Below are 18706 nucleotides of genomic sequence, written 5' to 3' on the forward strand. Positions count from 1 at the left end.
GAGACACGGGCAGAGGGAGAAGCAGGCTCCATGCAGGGAGCCCAACGCGGGATTCAATCGTGTATCTCCAGGATCAGGCAGCACCTGAAGGCGGCACCAAACCGCTGAGCCACCGGCGCTGCCCAAAAGATTACAATCTGAAAAATACCACCTAATGTTATTTTAAAGGTAAATAATGTAAATTTTAAAAAGAAAAATAAAAACTTTGAGGAAATCCCTTTTTAAAAATGCCAAAAAAGTTTGAGTTTAAAATAATATTTAAAAGTAGCTATTCTCAGGATCGAGTCCCACATTGGGCTCCCTGCATGGAACCTGCTTCTCCCTCTGCCTGTCTCTGCCTCTCTCCTCTCTCTCTCTCTCTCTCTCTGTGTCTGTCATGAATAAATAAATAAAATCTTAAAAAAATAAAAGTAGCTATTATCAAAATTAAAATAGCAAAATAAAATCTCAAAACTATGTAATTTCTCCAAATGATAGTACTCTATAGCCAGGCAAATTACTAAACTTCTCTCAAATTCAGTTTACATTTACTATACAGTTTTGAAAGTAAAAAATAGGGATGCCTGGGTGGCTTAGTGGTTGAGCATCTGCCTTTGGCTCAGTGTGTGATCCCGGCATCGGGTCCTGCACCAGGCTTCCTGCAAGGAGCCTGCTTCTCCCTCTGCCTATGTCTCTGCGCCTCTCTCTCTCTCTCTCCCCCTTCTCTATCTCTGTGTCTCATGAATAAATACATAAATTTTTTAAAAAGTAAAAAATAAATATGAGTTATGTGAGAAATAGTCACTATAAAAGCAATAAGCTGCTTCCTGGCACTAAAAGTGATAAAAATTTTTTTTCTTATGGTTTAATAAGCAGAAATATGGCAACAATGGCCAATATCCACAGATTTTAAGACTATTAACAGTATTCCTTGAGATGAACTACAAAATGTGACAGTTAATGCTCACCAAATATCCATGTGCTTTCCACATGTCCCAGACCCTTACCAATAAGGCAGAGCCATGTAACTGGTTCTGGCTAATGCACCATGAGTGGAAATGACCTGTGTGTCATTTCATGGCTGTAACATCGAAGAGCCAATGGGCGAATCCTCCAGCTCTTTCTTTCCCTGAGATGCTCACCATGGGTTCTAAAGTTCCAGATGTACCATTATACATTGTCAGAAACTCCATCAGTCTCACTTCTTGAGTGACTGGTGGAGCAGGTCTCTTCCTTGATAAATTGTGTTGGCTAAGTAATATGAGCAAAAATAAACCTTGGTTGTGGACTATCCTATTTTTACTATTACAGAGTTTATTAATAATAAATCATAATTCTGGTCCACTTATTTAGTAGGCCTGGCTTCAAAGAGAAGAAGAAAAGTCATTTGCTTTAATGTCTTAACGATTTCCCTTAATCGATGGATAAAAACACAAACATAATAAATACCATCTTATCCAACTTTTAATATGCAACCATACTAAAAAATGTATTAAGAATAGACAATTATAAAAATACATTTTTCACATAACTAAAAAACTCTTGTAATAAAACTCATTTGTTTTATACCTTATTTTTGTTTTATCCTTTTCTCTATATATACTCAGTTTTTTGTATGCTAAACCACTTGACTTAATTGCATTTTAACACTATACCCTAAGAAAAAAGGACATTCTCCTCCACAATAATAAACTGTCACATTTAAATTTAACTTTGATACAATTATCTAATATACAATCCATATGCAATTACCCCAATAATATCCTCAAAAAGGGTAATCCAGGATCACTCAATCAATTAATCAAGGATCACACTGTATTTGATTATCACGTCTCTTTTAGAACAGTTCCCCAACCTGTATTTTCATTTTTATTTTTAAAAATTTTATTTAGAGAAAGAGAGAAAGCCTGGGTGAACACACACACACACACACACACACACACACACACACAGAGCAGGGAAGGGCAGAGGGGAGACAGAATCTTAAGCAGGCTCCACACCCATCACACATGGAATTAGACACGAGGCTCACAACCCTGATATCATGACCTGAGCCAAAATCAGAGTTGGATATTTAACTGACTGAGCCACCCAGGTGCCCTCCCCACCTATATTTTTAATTTTTCAATGTACTGATATTTTGTTAATGCCAGTTGTTTTGTAGTCTTCCTCAATTTGAGTTGCTTTGATTTTTTCTCATGATTAGATTCAGATGAAAAGAAATTGCGTTTTTATAATTTAAAAAATTATAGAAAGCAAACCACAACAAATCTTGTCTAGGGAGACACTATTTTAAGTGATACACTATAAGACATACTCTCCAGGGCAAACATTAACCACTCATACTTAGAACCTGCATGCTGGCAACTCTCCATCCTGACCTCTCCCTAAACCTGAGGCGCATATAATCAACTGATTGCTAGACATCTTCAACTGGCTGTCCTACAGACAATTCAAATTTAAGATGTTCAAAATTCATCTCAGCCACAAAACTTTACTCCTTTTCCTCCCATATTCCTTTTCTACATTTTCAGCACTTCATCCAATCTCTGAAGCCTAGTCAAGACTTCCCTCTGCTTTACCCCATGTCAAATATGACACCAAAAAGACCTATCAACTTAATCTGTATTTCTCAAAACCACTCTCTTCTATCCTACTATACTGCCTTTGTTCTAATATTTTAGAATTTTTTTTGTTTCCCAGACTCTTGCAATAGCCTAATTGGATCCTATCTTTCAGTCTTAACAATTTTTAGATGTAGCTTTCTCATTGTACCAAATATATTTTAAACACAAATTTAATCAAAGAGCTCGTCTCTTAAAATCTTCCAGTGGTCTCCCCTTCAAGAACAAAATAAAGTTCAAACTCAATAGCCTATAAGGCTTTACAAAACTGATATAGCTCATCTATATCTCCAGTTACTTCTTGACTTGCTCTTGATGTTTTTTCTCAGTTACACTGCTTTCCTAACTGTAGTCATTGCATATCATCTTTATAATTTTGCCAATTCCTCTGGAACAAAAGATATTTTGGGGGGATAGAAGAAAAATGACATTTAAAGTTCATTAACTTTTTTCCCTATGTAAACTTCATAACAAATAGTTTGATCAGGAAATATTTGCCTACCCTCTACACTAGGTGCAAGGTGTTGTATGAAGTAATATAAGAGATACAAGGAGTTAGACATGTACCCTATTCTAAGAAGTTTCCAGGATAGTACATAGATTTTTTTTAAGGTACACACATAATTACAGTTAAGTAGAAAAGCACAAAGGTCATAAACAAGATCCAAGTAAGTTCAAAGAAAGGAGAAATTATTTGAGTAGGAAAGGCTAGAAGGAAATCAGAGATTTCTTAGAGGAGGTAGAAGTTGGTACCTTGAAGAATATGAAAGGTTTGGGTAGGAGTGTGAACGAGATAATCACAGCTACTATCAACTCACTTTCTGTAAGGCAACTATTCTCAATCAGTTTTCTGTCCCTACACACATAAGGAATATGACACTTTTCTTTAGTAATAAAGACACATTTAAACCAATTCTCGGGGGCCCTGGCTGGCTCAGTCAGTAGAGCACATGGCTTTTGATCTCGGGGTTATAAGCTTGAGCCCCACACTGGATACAGAGATTACTTAAAAGTGAAATTTAAAAACAGAACAAAACTGTTTCTCAAGGGGAGAACAGTAATAAGTGGATGCCTTCTCAGAATCTCATGAGTATCCTCTGGGAAAAAAGCTCTCAAGGTGCTTTCCCCTCCATGCTACTTCCTCTAAATGGGAATCTCTGCTCTTAGGAGGATACTTGATCAAATTCTAGCAAGATTTTCCAGATTCCTATACTCTTCATACAGTGCTAGTCTAGATATAGATCAAAATAACAAAATCTTTTTTCCTCCTGGTTCAGCTAAGAATTTCTCAAAGGGAAGTTGAATGACAACAAAAGAATAAAACAAACCAAGATTTTACAGATATTAAAAGAGCAGACATGCTTATTCATTATAGAATTCCTATCCTAACACACAACTCACCACATAAGCTCTTCCCATAAATCCATTTTAAATAATAACTATAATAACATCCTCCTCCTGGAAGAGTTGAGTCAGTGTAGTTTATATAGTAATTTTTCAGGGCTAGCCCACAGTAGTAGCAGATTCTGTATCCCCCCTTTCCTTTAAAAAAGTTAAGTTTATTTCTTTACAGAGTGTAGAGGTATAAAGTGCAAATTATCAGAGTATACAGTCTACAGCTGGAAATATATAAACACAAAACTGCTCCTGTGAGTACATTCAAGATAACAACATCACTAATCCTATCATATGCTCAGAAGACACTGTTTAGTGTGGAAATGGAACAGGCTGAAGCTGACAAAAGGAAACCAGTTTCATAGGCTATTGTAATAATGTGAGCAAAAAGTAATTAGGATATGAAGTAGGGTAAAAGCAGTAAGAACAACAAAGGTATATATGGAAAAGATGTTTTGCAGGTTGGCTCCCACAGCTGAAGTGGAAACAAAAAACAAAACATGGGAGTAAAGAGAAACAGTCAAAACATTACAAAATTTGAGACTAGGATACCCCTGAAGACAGTATGACTTATTCCTCATTAATTAAATTAATTAATTCCTCATTAAAGTCTTTTTCAAAATCTTTCTGGGTAGAGATTCAAGAGTAAGGCTTTCTATTAAGTGCAATTGAGTTGTCTAAAGGAGGAAATAAAGGTAAATGATGGGAGAGCCAACTATATGCTAGAAGGACAAAGAAAGCATTATTTCTTTCTCAACCTTTGAAAGTCTTGGTTCTACTTTTTAATTTATTCATTTTTAAAAAATCACCTCTCAGGACTCACACATACACACAAGCAGGTACACACATATTTTTACTGCAAAACTGGGATCATACTAATCATAATATTCTAACTTGTTTTTTCTTCTTTAATGATATATTGTTTGTTAACAATCTGGTAAATAAAGTCCTACTTCTTTTTTAAAAAAATAGATGTATGGTATGTATCATAAACTATTTAACTACCATTTATAACCACTTAGGTGGGTGGGGTTCTTGTTCTTGGTTGTGTTTGTTTTACTTCTATTTACTTACATTTGGCTACTACCAACAATACTGCAAATACACATCCTAAAACATGAATTTGTATGCCCTCCAAGATTTCTATTGGCTAGATTCCTTGAAGTTGGGTTAATGAGAAATAGGCATGAGCATTTTAAATCTTGATTGACATAGTAGTGCAAAATTATCTTTCAAAAAAATTGCAGCAAGTCCTCTCCTGCATTTATAAGCCATCAATTGTTGGAATGAAAAATGTTTCCCTAATAACATTGAACCCTAATCTTCTTCACTAATGTCCAACGTAAAGTTTCAACACTACAACGTGAAATTAACCAAATTTTAAAAGAGCTAACTAGCATTCTTCTAGAGTAGACCAATGAATTCTCAATGGAAGGTGGTACTCACTCATCAACTGCAAAAACTGTGAGAGGCTTTGGTATTAATAATACCTGAGAGATGAACTGGCAGTAGTGAGTGGGACACTCAGAAGTGAGTGGAGCACTAAACCACATTCCAGCACAATGAATGTTTTGCTCAAAATGCCAACAGCACTCACCCACCTCTGGCTGGGAAATACAGAACTAGACAATTGGAGTGTGCTGTTCAGCTTCAATTATAAAAGTCTGGAATGACAGTCAACAAGGCTGATGTAGGGACATGGTAACAATTTCAGGATGGGATACACATACAGTAATAGTCCTGTGAAGTATTTACAGTATTATAAATTTATTTTCCTTTACCTCATTTCTTAGGTAAAGCTTCAGGTTTCTAAAGAGCCTGTATCTGGTGACTTCTGGAATTTTATGTTTAAACTTTTTAATATTGTGGTTTACTGGTATACATTTTTTTCTAATGCTCTCTAAGATTAAATACACCAGTTTGGCAATGACTGTGCTATTTTAGATGCAACCTTGGACACTGAAAAGAGGAAACTGGAAACAGAATTTACAGATTATTTTTTAAAAGATGCCTGAAGTTCTTCAGTTATTTCTAAAAGTAGTATCTTTAATACCATTTTATTTCTTAAAATCATAATCCCCTTATGGTTCTAATTCTATGTTCCCTATACACTACCTGGACAATAACTAACTATACAAACATACAAGGTCAGCTCAATAAATTTTGAATACAAGGTTGGCCTTAACACTCAGAAATTTTAAAAAACAAAACTCAATGAAGAGTGGTGGCTCATTTAGGAATCTTCTACAGGACATGATCTGAAGAGGGTCAAAAACATAAAAACAAATAAAACCTAAACACCCATAATACATAAAATGTGATTTGTTCTCCCCAAAGTCAGAGGGCTATCATATGTAAAGTTAACTTAGACTTACCAGATTTTCTTTTTTAGTTGAAAAGACAGTTCGTAAGATTAAAGAACTTTTAAGCAAATACTATAGCGTTCTGTGATCTCATCTCTTTACACTCAAATACGGACTTTTACTTTTTTAAAAATGTCTTTCAGCGTATAAACATTCTACATAGTGGCAGTTGGAGAGTGCATAATATTTCTGTATACTACTACCATTATATTAAATGTAATCTTTCTGTGAGTTCACCATACTGCCTTTGAAAAAAGCTGCATAATGCTACCAAAAATGAATGAATATATTGGTTTTGCTGTGCCCTGTCAGCATTGGGTTAATATTAAAGCATGTCTTTTTGGGGAAGGTAGGTACCTATTTGGCTACATGTAAAATAAATGTCTTATCATGCTTGTTTTATATTTTAAAAAGTATTTTCCACTGTTCATTTATAATTTGTACTTTGTGTGAATTGTTCTTTACTCATCTTTTCATTGAAATCTTGATGGTTTTCATATGAAACTTAAGTATTTATTTTAGTTATTACCTTTCAGGCCTATTCTTCAGAGGCATTTTTGAGAAGTCTCAGGCTTTTTCCTTTTCATTCTAAAGATAATATATGCACATTATAAATATTTTTAGGATACAGGTAAAAGCAGAAAATGCCTATAATCCTGTCACTCTAATGCAACTGCAGTATGTTTTGGCATATTTTCTTCTGGTCTATTCTGAGCAAATGCATCTTAGTTTTAGTCTTGTTGCTCCCATAATCTGTTTTCTTTACTTAAGTAAAGTGGGATAATGCATATGATGAAATACTTCTTAAAGTTTTAACTTTCACTTGGAGTCTTACACAAAACTATTAAACTATTAATTTCTGATGGCTCCATAATTTTATCACTTAACTTGAATCTCCCATAAAAAACACATATTATACTCTTGCAAGGGTGTTATGAGGGTTAAATGAGAAAAAGCATATAAGACTCACCTAACAGAGTATCTTGCAATTATGAGACCCAAAACAGAATAAACTTCTTTTTGAATAAAGACACCACAACAACTAAAGTCTATCTGCAAATAGTATACTAAGTAAGTGTTCTAGAACCTTGCTACTCTAAGGCTTGGAAAACTGACCAGGAGTATCATACCACCTGGGGTTTATTAGAAATGCAGACTCTCAGACACTATTCTAGATATACTGAATTACAATCTGCATTAAAAAAAGATGCTCAGTGAACATCTCACAGCAGTGTTTCTTAAACTTGGCTACATACTTGAAACACCTGGAAAACTTTATGTTTTGAGTGCCATCCATGGAAATGCTGATAGCAATGTCAAGGATAAGAGCTGGGAATCAAGATTTTAAAAGTTACCTTCCGGATGATTTTAATATGCAGCAAGTTTTAAAACCACTGTTTCAGAATAGAGACACCTAAAGTGACACAATAAAATACACGAAATCCACATCCTTCCAGTCACCGATCACCGATGGTGATCGGTGCAAAGAAATACACCACAGCATTTTTAGCACTACTCTGAAACTCATTCATATTTCTTATGAATCAATTTTCCTACACCAAAATCATGCTTAAAAAGCTATCATTTCCTCAAAGAATATAAAGGTAAGCTACCAGAAAATATTCAAAATCTAGTACTTTTGAATTTTGTGCCCTTTTCTCCAACACTCAGATTTAGTAATCATTAAGTATTAATTATACTTTCTACTGAAGACTTAATGAGAACAAGGACATTTTGACAAAATAAAAACTCAGGGTGCAACAAAGCCAACTGTTTTATTTGACCAATGTGGTGGCTACTTTCAAGAAAAATTATTAGGTAGAGGGGAAAGTCTATATATACATTGTGATCAAATTTTCACCTCACTTCCTTCTGAAAATTACAAATTTTAGGCTATCAACAAGTAAAACAAAATCTGTTCAGGTAACAGAAATAATTTTTTTTAAGAAAGGAGAGGAGAAAACCTTGGGTCTGAGATTATATAAAATGATTAACTAGGGCAGCCTGGGTGGCTCGGCGTGGCGGTTTAGTGCCACCTTTGAACCAGGATGTGATCCTGGAGTCCTGGATCGAGTCCCTCATCAGGCTCCCAGCATGGAGCCTGCTTCTCTGCCTGTGTCTCTGCCTCTCTCTCTCTCTGTGTGTGTCTCTCATGAATAAATAAATAAAATCCTAAAAACAAACAAACAAAAAGAAACGATTAACTAGAAGGACTATTAGCTTCAGCTTCTAAGATCATTTTATTCTTTTAAAGACTTTATTGATTTGAGAGAGAATGAGCGCGTGCAAGCAGGGGGAGAAATAGAGGCAGAAGGACAGGCAGACCATGCACTGAGAGCAGAGCCCAACACCGGGCTTGATCTGAGGACTCTGCCACCATGATCTGAGCTGAAATCAAGAGCTGGATGCTTAATGGACTGAGCACCCTAGGATCATGTTAAGACCACTAATGAAGCTATATGGCCTGCAAATATGTACTGGGCATCCTTTTGTGCTGTGGGCTGGAAGGGAGACTTTTAAAGACTTAAACCCTGAATCACTTTACTTGGATAGACAGATTTCCTACTGAAGCAAAACCTGGAGCTAAATGGAGCAGTATCCGGTAGAACCTTGGTTCTTTAAGATCTCATTTTGCCGAAGAAATCATTTGCTGGATAACAATTTAGTGGAGATGGAATCAGTCAGTGAACAGTACACCAAAGACTTTAAAACCACTAAGACTAATTATTTTCACTGATTCATTCAAAGAACACAGGCAGAATTTTTAAAAAGCCACTGCATTAGTTTGATAGAAAAAAAAGTCATTCTTAATGTAAAGGCTAATAAAGGCAACACAATGATTTTAACAAGATGAAGAATTATGTAAGCAGCTCCCAAGATTGTACTGAATGTAAACATACTTTGTTAAAATTAATCTTACAACAAAGAGTCCCAAAATATCCTATTATTAGCATCATGGTCATTATTCAAAATTGTTTTGGGAGGTCTAAAAATGCACAACACCTTTATACTTTTTATATATAGTATTTATTACATATTATGTATTATGATACTGTGTATATTTTTAATTTGTAGAGACAGGTTAAAAGTAGGATTTATTTTAGGGTTGCTCTGTTTCACTGATTTATCACAATATATTGTACAGTGATGATTTAGCTTGATGATATATTTTAACATAGAGTAAGGCATGTCTGTTTTTCCCTCCCCATTCATTAACTCGTATTTTTCAGAAATTTCTTATTTATTTTTTGGATAAATTACAGAAACATTATTTCAAGTTTCCCCATATCTCATTGAAATTTTGATTAAGATATACTAAACCAATAAATAATTTAGGAATCGACATCTTCAAAATATTTTTTCTATTTGTGTTTCTAAAAGTTTTGAAGTTTTCTTTATATGTAACATTCATTCTTAAGACTGATCCAGGATGGGCACCTGGGTGGCTCAGTGGGTTAAATATCTGCCTTGGGCTCAGGTAATGATCCAAGGGCCCTGGTATCAAGCCCCAAGCCAGGGTCCCACTCAGTAAGGGGTCTACTTGTCCTTCTTTTCCCTCTGCCCTTCTCTCCTCTCCTGCTCTCTCTCTCTCTCAATTAAATAAAACCTTAAAAAAAAAAAAAAAAAAGGACTGACTCAGGAAAGGGGCACCTGGGTGGCTGGGTGGGTTAAACATATGACTCTTATTTCAGCTGTCATGATCTCAGGGATGTGAGACTGAGTCTCTTGTGGGGACCCCCTGCCTGAGATTCTCTCTCTCTCTTAAAAAAAATCGAAAAAAAAAAAAAAAAAAATCGATTGATTCAGTATAGAGAAAAGCACAGGGAAACTGCCCTTTACATACATGAAAAACTAAATTTTAAGAAGTCCTTCCAAATTCAAGTCCAATCCTGACCTTATAAACAAATTGTAGGTTTTTCTGTTCAATTATCCACTATTAAGTCCTAAATTTTCAAACAGTATCCTCCATTAGTGGATCTCCCTCAAATAGGAAAAGACTTCCATATTAGAACCAACATAGAAATGAGAAATATGTAGCAAGAAGTAACCTTATCCCATGAAGACACACTTTGTAATAAAACTATCTCTTAATAGATTATTCAAATTCATTCATTACTCTTTCCAACCAAGTTTTGAGAAACTACATATTTCTGTTCTTAACTAATAATTTTTATACAATACCTGTTAAGCATTAAAAGTACGTATAACACAAACACACACAATTTGTATCCTGCTTTTATTTTTGTTAAAACTTTTCATTTTTGCAATACTCAAATCCTTACACTAATTCCAGTGTGTGATGATTGCAGCCCTCACTGATTCCCTGACTAAAGGAAGACAGTAGCTTTAAGAGACAACCAGAGTTTAGAGGGCACCCAGCTATGACGCACCCAGATTCCTGGCCCACAAGAATAGTGAGATAATAAATGTTTACTGTTTTTAAGCTGCTAAATTTTGGGGGAAGTTGTTATATAACAATAGATAAATAATACAGCATTTGAAAAAAATTCTTAATCATTTAATTTAAAGTATGTATACCAATAGTTTAACAAAATTCCTTTTGGAGAAACTAACATATGCACTATCCTATTTATAAGCACTTCTATTCCTATCATCTCTACTGTATATCATGAACAATCTGATCCGATGGAGTATGTGGTATATGTAAAAGCACATACAATTCTGACTTATACCCTGTATTTAAGGATCCTATAATTTTTGTTTTGAAAGTTTATTATTTTTTTTTAGTAATCTCTACACCCAATGTGGGGCTCAAACTTAGGACCCCAAGATCAAGAGTCATATGCTCTTCCATTTTACCCAGGCAGACGCCCCAGGATCCTAGAATTTAATCTAATATGCTCCTTTCTATACTCAAATTCTTAAATAATAGATTCATTCTTAGGCATTTGGCTTATCTATGATCACATCCTTTATTAAGTTTTTTCTTCCTTTCTTAAAATTTTCCCCCAAAGGATATGTCAGAGAACTCTGTAATAAACCCTACTAGGACTCTTGACATGCTATAGGACCTCAATTTTAATATCTCTGAAAGACAGCAGCCTACAGGAATGATCCCTCATAATCTAAAGAGTATCCTAAAATCACAAAGCAAATGACTGTAATTCAGAGAGGACAACATTGAAATAAAACGCCTTGACACTCACCTACAAGTCTATTTTTAGCTTGTTTGTATGAATTCATTCAGCCCAGCATTTAGTGAGCACTTAAAGTGCCAAAAACTGTACTTAATGTTGAATTTGAAGTGAATAAGACACAGTCCACCACCACCTCCTTTTCCTGACCTATCAAGGATTCCTAGGCTAGGGGAAGAATTATAATATGATATAATAGGTATTATAATAGACTTTAAAGGAAAAAAGTGGGAGAGTAGAAAAGAGAACAAATCCTGTTTAAACAGAGATAAGAAGGCATTACAGAAAAAATGAAATTATGCTGGAACTTGAAGAATGAATAGTAACTTGCTAGGTACCCTGCCAGAGATAGCAAAAAATGGTAGTCCAAGGAAAAGGAATAAGTCATGCAATGCAAATGAGATTAGTATGGATTCCCTCCAGAAGGTTCATGGCTAAGGCTAATGAATCAGCCTCTTCAACCTCATTTGTTCATTAAAAAAAAGAAGCATATACCATATGCTAGGCACTTTTATATTAAATTCCTGACCTCAGGGAGCTTATAGACTAATTGAACTTAGGGGAAGCACACATACCTTTTAATTATGCCAACTCTGAACTGCCATGGGATTTCCCTCAATTATCCCAAAGAATGTGAGTCACATTCTTTGTAAGCATCAGTTTCCTACTTTGTAGAGTGGGGATAATATTATATGTAAACCTTAAAGGATTGCAATGAAGATTAAATAATACCAAGTGAAATACTCAAAGCAGTGAACTCAGTAAGTATTAGCCATTATTGCTATTACTATCATCATCATCATTGCTAAGAATAGGAATTAAAGGTTTTAGTGAAGAATTCTTCTGTTTTCTAAATCATAAAATAAAAGACTCCTTTCTCCTTTCTGTTTAGCTTTTAGATTCTATAAACACAGTATAAGTATTTGATATTATTATCAAGTAGGGCATTAAGTATCCTAGTCTGTCATAATGTCCCTTCAAAAACGGGTACTGGAAATGTGATCTAACAGCAGCCAGTCTTCTGATAATCCTCTGATTTTGAGTACTAGCAGATTTTTAAAACTCTGTGTACATGTGTACATTTAGTAACTCAGGCAGAAAGCAATTGGGCCTAAAGTATGAAAAATATGGGTTGCCTGAGTGGCTCAGCGGTTGAGCGCCTGCCTTCGGCCCAGGGCGTGCTCCTGGAATCCCCAGATCAACTCCCAAATCGGGCTCCCATGGAGCCTGCCTCTCTCTGTGTGTCCCTCCCTCTCTCTGTGTGTCTTTCACTAATAAATAAACAAAATATTAAAGATAATAAAATATGAAAAATAAAAATTAAAAATAAGCTGATATACACAGAAGGGATGTTCTGAAGGGCATGAAGAAAGAGATTTGCAGTTATTGATGTAAAAAGAAAGGAAAAAAGAGGTGGTCTGAAATGAAGAAACAATCATAGAAAGGGTGACTGAGGTTTAAAATTGAAAAGGGTCACTAACTAGGAGCTAAAAATGTCTCTGAGACAAGATTTCAGAAGCAATCCTTTGGAAATAGTCTATTATTGGTTATTTTAAACCTATTTAAAAGCTTATTTTTAAAAGGGCACAATACCATCCAAAGTTTTAGATGATTTTCTTAAACTAAATTTTATTCTGTAAAGTCCTACTGTTCAAAACTCAACAAACCAAACCCAATACAAAAGTTTGCACTGAATACAAGATCCCACAAGAAAGATAAAACATACATTAAAAAAAATAGATATAAAACTCCTACATAGGCTCAATTGAAAAGAAACACAATGCATATTAATTTTTAAGTACCCATAAGGCAATCACATCACATCTGTTATTTTTATATGCTGGGAAGATCTAAGAGAAAATAGAAGTCTCCATCACAGAGAAAACAACCTGGAGTTATTTTACTCTTCACAACTTTTGCCTACCCTCTCTTTAAGCTATAATTTCCTTTTTCTTTTTTTTTTTAGATCTTTAAAATTAATTTAGAGAGAGTATAAGCAGAGGGAAGGGCAGAGAGAGAATCACAAGCAGACTATGCTGAGGGCAGAGCCCCACAAAGGGCTCAATCTCATGACCTTGAGATCATAACCTAAGCTGAAATCAAGAGTCGGAAGCTTAATTGACTGAGCCAACCAGGTTCCCCTAAGCTATAACTTCTTGTCCTAAAATTATTGAAAGAGCTCTCCCAGGACTTCCACTTTTACTGAGTGTGTCAACTGCCTTTGGACCCAAAGCTCTACTCTACAAGTTTTTTTTTTTTTTTTTTTTAAGATTATAAAAAATCTTAATCATACCTTCGGCTGAGGGTGTGATCCCGGGGTCCTGGGATCAAGTCCAGCATTGGGCTCCCCGCAGGGAGCCGGCTTCTCCTTCTGCCTATGTCTCTGCCTCTCTGTGTCTCTCATGAATAAATAAATAAAACCTTAAAAAAAAAAAAAAAAGAGTATACCTCTTCATTTCTCTAACTGCTAGTGAGGTTGAACATCTTTTTATATATGTATTTACCATTTAGGTTCAATTCTGACCAAGACTAAAAAACAGAAGTTTGATTTTGAGGAATAACCTATTATCACTGTTTCCTCTTTTGTTCCCAATCAATAGATACTTATTTAAAATCACAATATTGTCTGTATTAACAAAACTCAAGTTATTAATTTTGCCTCCTTGCCTCTCTTCTCTTCCTGTAATCCCATTACCTTCCTTGCCTAGTCACTCTTTTCTTTTTTTCCTGTATAACTTAAACTTTCCAGACACACTACTGAAAATCACTTACTGACTAGAAGATGAAGACTTTAGAAATTATTGACCAAGAAAATTTATTTTGCATCTATATATACATATTGCTAACAAAGGCATTTATTCTGCAACAAACATTTGAGTAGGCGCTTCCTACAGGTGAAACAAGTTTTAAATACTAGACCACAATTCCTTAATTTTTAATCCTACACTGCAGGTAGATATCACTAAATGAAAATTCTGACATAATGTGACTTCACTTCTGAGCTATCTAATCTTACCTTTCATATGTGCACAAGTTTTTTCAAGTCACAAAGGCATCAGATTGGACAAATAAGGAAAAATTCTATCTTGTAACTACTTGTAACATGTAGTATTTGGAAGGCCAGAGAAGGGAAGAATCAAAAATATTAAAGAACAAGCATAAATTCTCCCTAAAAAAGGAGCACAAATTAGAATAAAGGAGTTCTTATAGTATACAAGATCAATATATTAGAAAAAGAAATCAATTGTACTGCCATACACTACCAAAAAAAACAATCTCAAAATGAAATTCTAAAAAAAATTCCATTTATAATAGCATCAAAAAGAAAAAATAATACCTAGGAATAAATTTAACAAAAGAAGTGCAACACTGCACACTGAAAACTACACAACACTTTTAGTGAAAGAAATCAAGGCCTAAAAAAATGACAAGGCATCCCATGCTAATGGATGGGAAGATTTAATTATTAAGATAGTAATACTCCCCAAATTAATCTATAGTCAGATTAATTCCTAACAAAATTACAGCTGCCTATTTTGCAGAAATGAATGCGGGGACACTAAAATTCATATGAAAATGCAAGATACCAAAATACCAAAAAAATCTTGAAAAAGAACAAAGGTAGAGGATTCGTACTTCCTATCTTCAAACCTTACTACAAAGCTACAGTAACTATGACACTGTGATACTGGCATAAGGTTGACCCCTTATGGTGGATGGAATGGAATAAGATTCAGTCCAGAAATAAATTCTTATATTTACATTCAACTGATTTTTGACAAAAGGCTCCAAGACCGTTTGTTAGGAAAACAACAGTCTTTTCAACAAACAGTGATGGCACAACTGGAAAGTCACATGTAAAAGAATGATGTTCTAGTCCTACCTGATACCACATGCAAAAAAATTACCTTGAAATTGGTCAGAGACTTAAATGTAAGAGCTAAAACTAAACATAGATGTCTATCTTCATGACCCTGGGTTAGACAGGGTCTTAAATATGACATCAAAAGCACAATCAACAACAACCCAGATAAATGAAACATCATCAAAATAAAAAACTTCTGTGATTTAAAGGATACTATCAAGAAAGTGACAAAGTAACCCACAGAATGAAAGAAAGCATTTGTAAATCATGTACCTAATATGGGACTTGGATCCAGGATACAGTAAAAACTTATAATTTAAGAATAAAAATATGGATAATCCAATTTAAAAATGGGCAAAAGATGAGAAGAAACACTTCTCCAAAGAAGATAAATAAATGATCAATAAAAAAATGAAAAGTTGCTCAATATCATTAGTCATTAGGGAAATGCACATCAAAGCCACAATGAGATACCACTGCACACCCACAGGATATCTGCACTTAAACACAGAGTAGTAAGTATTGGTGAGGAGGTAGAAAAAGTATAAATCTCAAACACTAAAAATGGAACTTAACTATCATGTAGTCTCTTTGGAAAACAATCAGACAGTTCTGCAGAGTTATAGAATTAGGGCATGCCCTAGGAATTCCACTCCTATGTATCTACACAGGGGAATTAAAAACAAATGCCCATACAGAAACTTGTACTTGAATGTTTATAGCAGCATTATTTATAACCAAAAGGTGGAAACAACCTAATGTCCATCAGCTAACAAAAAGTTAAGTAAAATGTGGTATACCCATGAAATGGACTATTATTTGACTATAAAAAATGAAGTGCTGATACATGATAAAATATGAGATCAAGTGAAAGAAGCCAGATACAAACAGGCCACACTGTGTGATTCCACTCATGAATAAGGAAATTCCACAGCAACAGAAGGTGGATTACTGGTTGCCAAGGGCTGGAAAAGGAAACAATGGGGAATGACTGCTAATGGGCATGGGATTTCTTTTTGGGAGGATGAAATATTCTGGAATCTAGACAGTGAAGATGGCTCTACAATTTTATGAATAAACTAAAAACCAATGAATTTTTACTATTGCACAAAGAGTGAATTTTGTGGTTTGTAAGAATGTAGGATATTTTCCAAATTTAAATTTGGTTTAAATTTAGTTCAGATGAGCCATATATGTTATCAGCAAATGCTTGCTAAGGGCCTGCTCCAGACAAAACACTTTACCGGTACCACAAGCAGATCCTGCAGCCAAAGAGTTTACAATCTGATTGAGAATACAAATAATGTAAAATGAAATAAAATGAACTGTAGCTTGATATATAAGAAAATATGAGGAGTCAACATATATTTTTTTTAATTTTCTTTTTTTAAAGATTTATTTATTTATTCATTCATTCATTCATTCGAGAGAGAGAGAGAGAGAGAGAGACGGGGGCAGAGACACAGGCAGAGGGAGAAGCAGGCTCCATGCAGGGAGCCCAACGTGGGACTCGATCCCGGGTCTCCAGGATCACACCCTGGGCTGCAGGCAGCGCTAAACCACTGTGCCCCAGGAGCTGCCCCAACATATAATTTAAATAACTACTCCTCCACACAAATGTGTATTAGAAAAGAAAAAGATCACATTAACTGAGGGGCAGGGGAAAAGGGGGAAAGTATTATAAGCTTGGGGAGAGAAAAAAGCCTAGGTAATTCTGTTACGCTACCTTTCTTTCACCACCAAAAAACTCATAAGACCACAACAGAAAGAAGGTAGGATTTGGATAGATGGAGAAAAGAAAGGGGATAAATGTTCTGATTTAAAGTTATAAAGCAGGAAAATACAAAGTGAATTATCAAAATACAGCAGAAATATATGTATATATTATATATGTGTATACTGTCATACATGATAGTATAATACAACACTTTTGGAGACATAATTAACTTTAGATATTAGAAATCAAGTTCCTTGTGCAGGCAGTTATTATTTGGGATACTTCACTTGATCTGGGGTATACAGCCAAGTTATATTAGGAAGGAGTATTCATATTTCAATACCAGATGAACTTGAACCAATTTGATTACTTTTTCTTTGCTTATCAAATATTTTCCTTCCTAATATTTCATTATAAATGTCACAAATTAGTTAATACTAATTTAGGAATATACCTGACAAGGATATATTTTTCATTAAATCACAATGAGAAAGGTAGCTGTCAACTAATAAAAATAACAAATATTTGCTAAGGACTTAACTTTTTTTTTAAGATTTTATTTATTTATTCATAGACAGAGAGAGAGAGAGGCACAGAGGGAGAAGCAGGCTCCATGCAGGGAGCCCAACATGAGACTCGATCCTGGGGCTCCAGGATCACACCCTAGGCTGCAGGCAGCGCCAAACCGCTGTGCCACCAGGGCTGCCCAAGGACTTAACTATTTCTAAGCATTTTTTTTTTAAATGATAGTCACACAGAGAGAGAGAGAGAGAGAGAGAGAGAGAGAGAGAGGCAGAGACACAGGCAGAGGGAGATGCAGGCTCCATGCACTGGGAGCCCGACGTGGGACTCGATCCCAGGTCTCCAGGATCACGCCCTGGGCCAAAGGCAGGCGCTAAACTGCTGCGCCACCCAGGGATCCCTATTTCTAAGCATTTTACATGTTACTCTTCAGCAGTGTGTAGCCAACATACACAAGATAATGCAATCTGACAGTTGAGAAAACTTTTTAAATATAAGGCACTATTAGGAACAGACCAGTCAGTTCATAATTTTTTACTGTATTGTAAGTACTGTTGCAAATATGTATTTTAAAACTTTTATTTCAGGGGGGCCTGGGTGCCTCAGTGAGTTGAGTGTCTGACTTCACTGAGGTCATGATCTCTGGGTCCTGGGATGGAGGCTCTGCAATCAACAGGGAGTCTACTTCTCCCTCTGCCCCTCCCCCAACTTGTGTTCTCCTGCAAGCCCTCTTTCAAATAAAATCTTAAAATTTTTCTTTCAATTTCCTAACAATTTCTCTGCCAAATTTACTTACAGTGTCTGCTATGTCAACCTCTTTCCTCAATTCTACGTCCCCTTTAGTATCCAGCAACTCCGCTCATTCTTTAGGACTCAACACATCTCTCCATTCTATTTTTAATTCTAATTTACTAATAATTCCACTCACCACAGTTTGCTTCTTTATGCTTCACAAATAGTATTTTTACAGAATAAAACAAAAGAGGGATCTTTTAGGCAGCCATGTAAAATTTGGGAGGGAGGATGAAAATAAATGAAAATAAATCTTAATACCAAATGCCTAGAATTCATTGCTGAGAATATAG

General features: G+C 35.1%; 1 protein-coding gene across 4 annotated transcripts in view; it reads right to left on the reverse strand.

Moving 5' to 3' along the window:
• NIPBL (NIPBL cohesin loading factor) overlaps window positions 1–18706 on the reverse strand; it is a 197516-nt gene that overhangs the window by 161864 nt on the left and 16946 nt on the right. Inside the window, exon 2 of one of the 4 annotated variants that reach the window (XM_049109346.1) lies at window positions 13811–13938. The exons of the other annotated variants lie outside the window; for them this stretch is intronic. The gene's annotated coding sequence lies outside the window, so the exon portion shown is untranslated. The remainder of the gene's footprint in view (window positions 1–13810; window positions 13939–18706) is intronic. 4 annotated transcript variants of the gene reach the window in all.

This window comes from Canis lupus, chromosome 4 (assembly GCF_003254725.2).
Source record: "Canis lupus dingo isolate Sandy chromosome 4, ASM325472v2, whole genome shotgun sequence".
Classification (NCBI taxonomy): domain Eukaryota; kingdom Metazoa; phylum Chordata; class Mammalia; order Carnivora; family Canidae; genus Canis; species Canis lupus.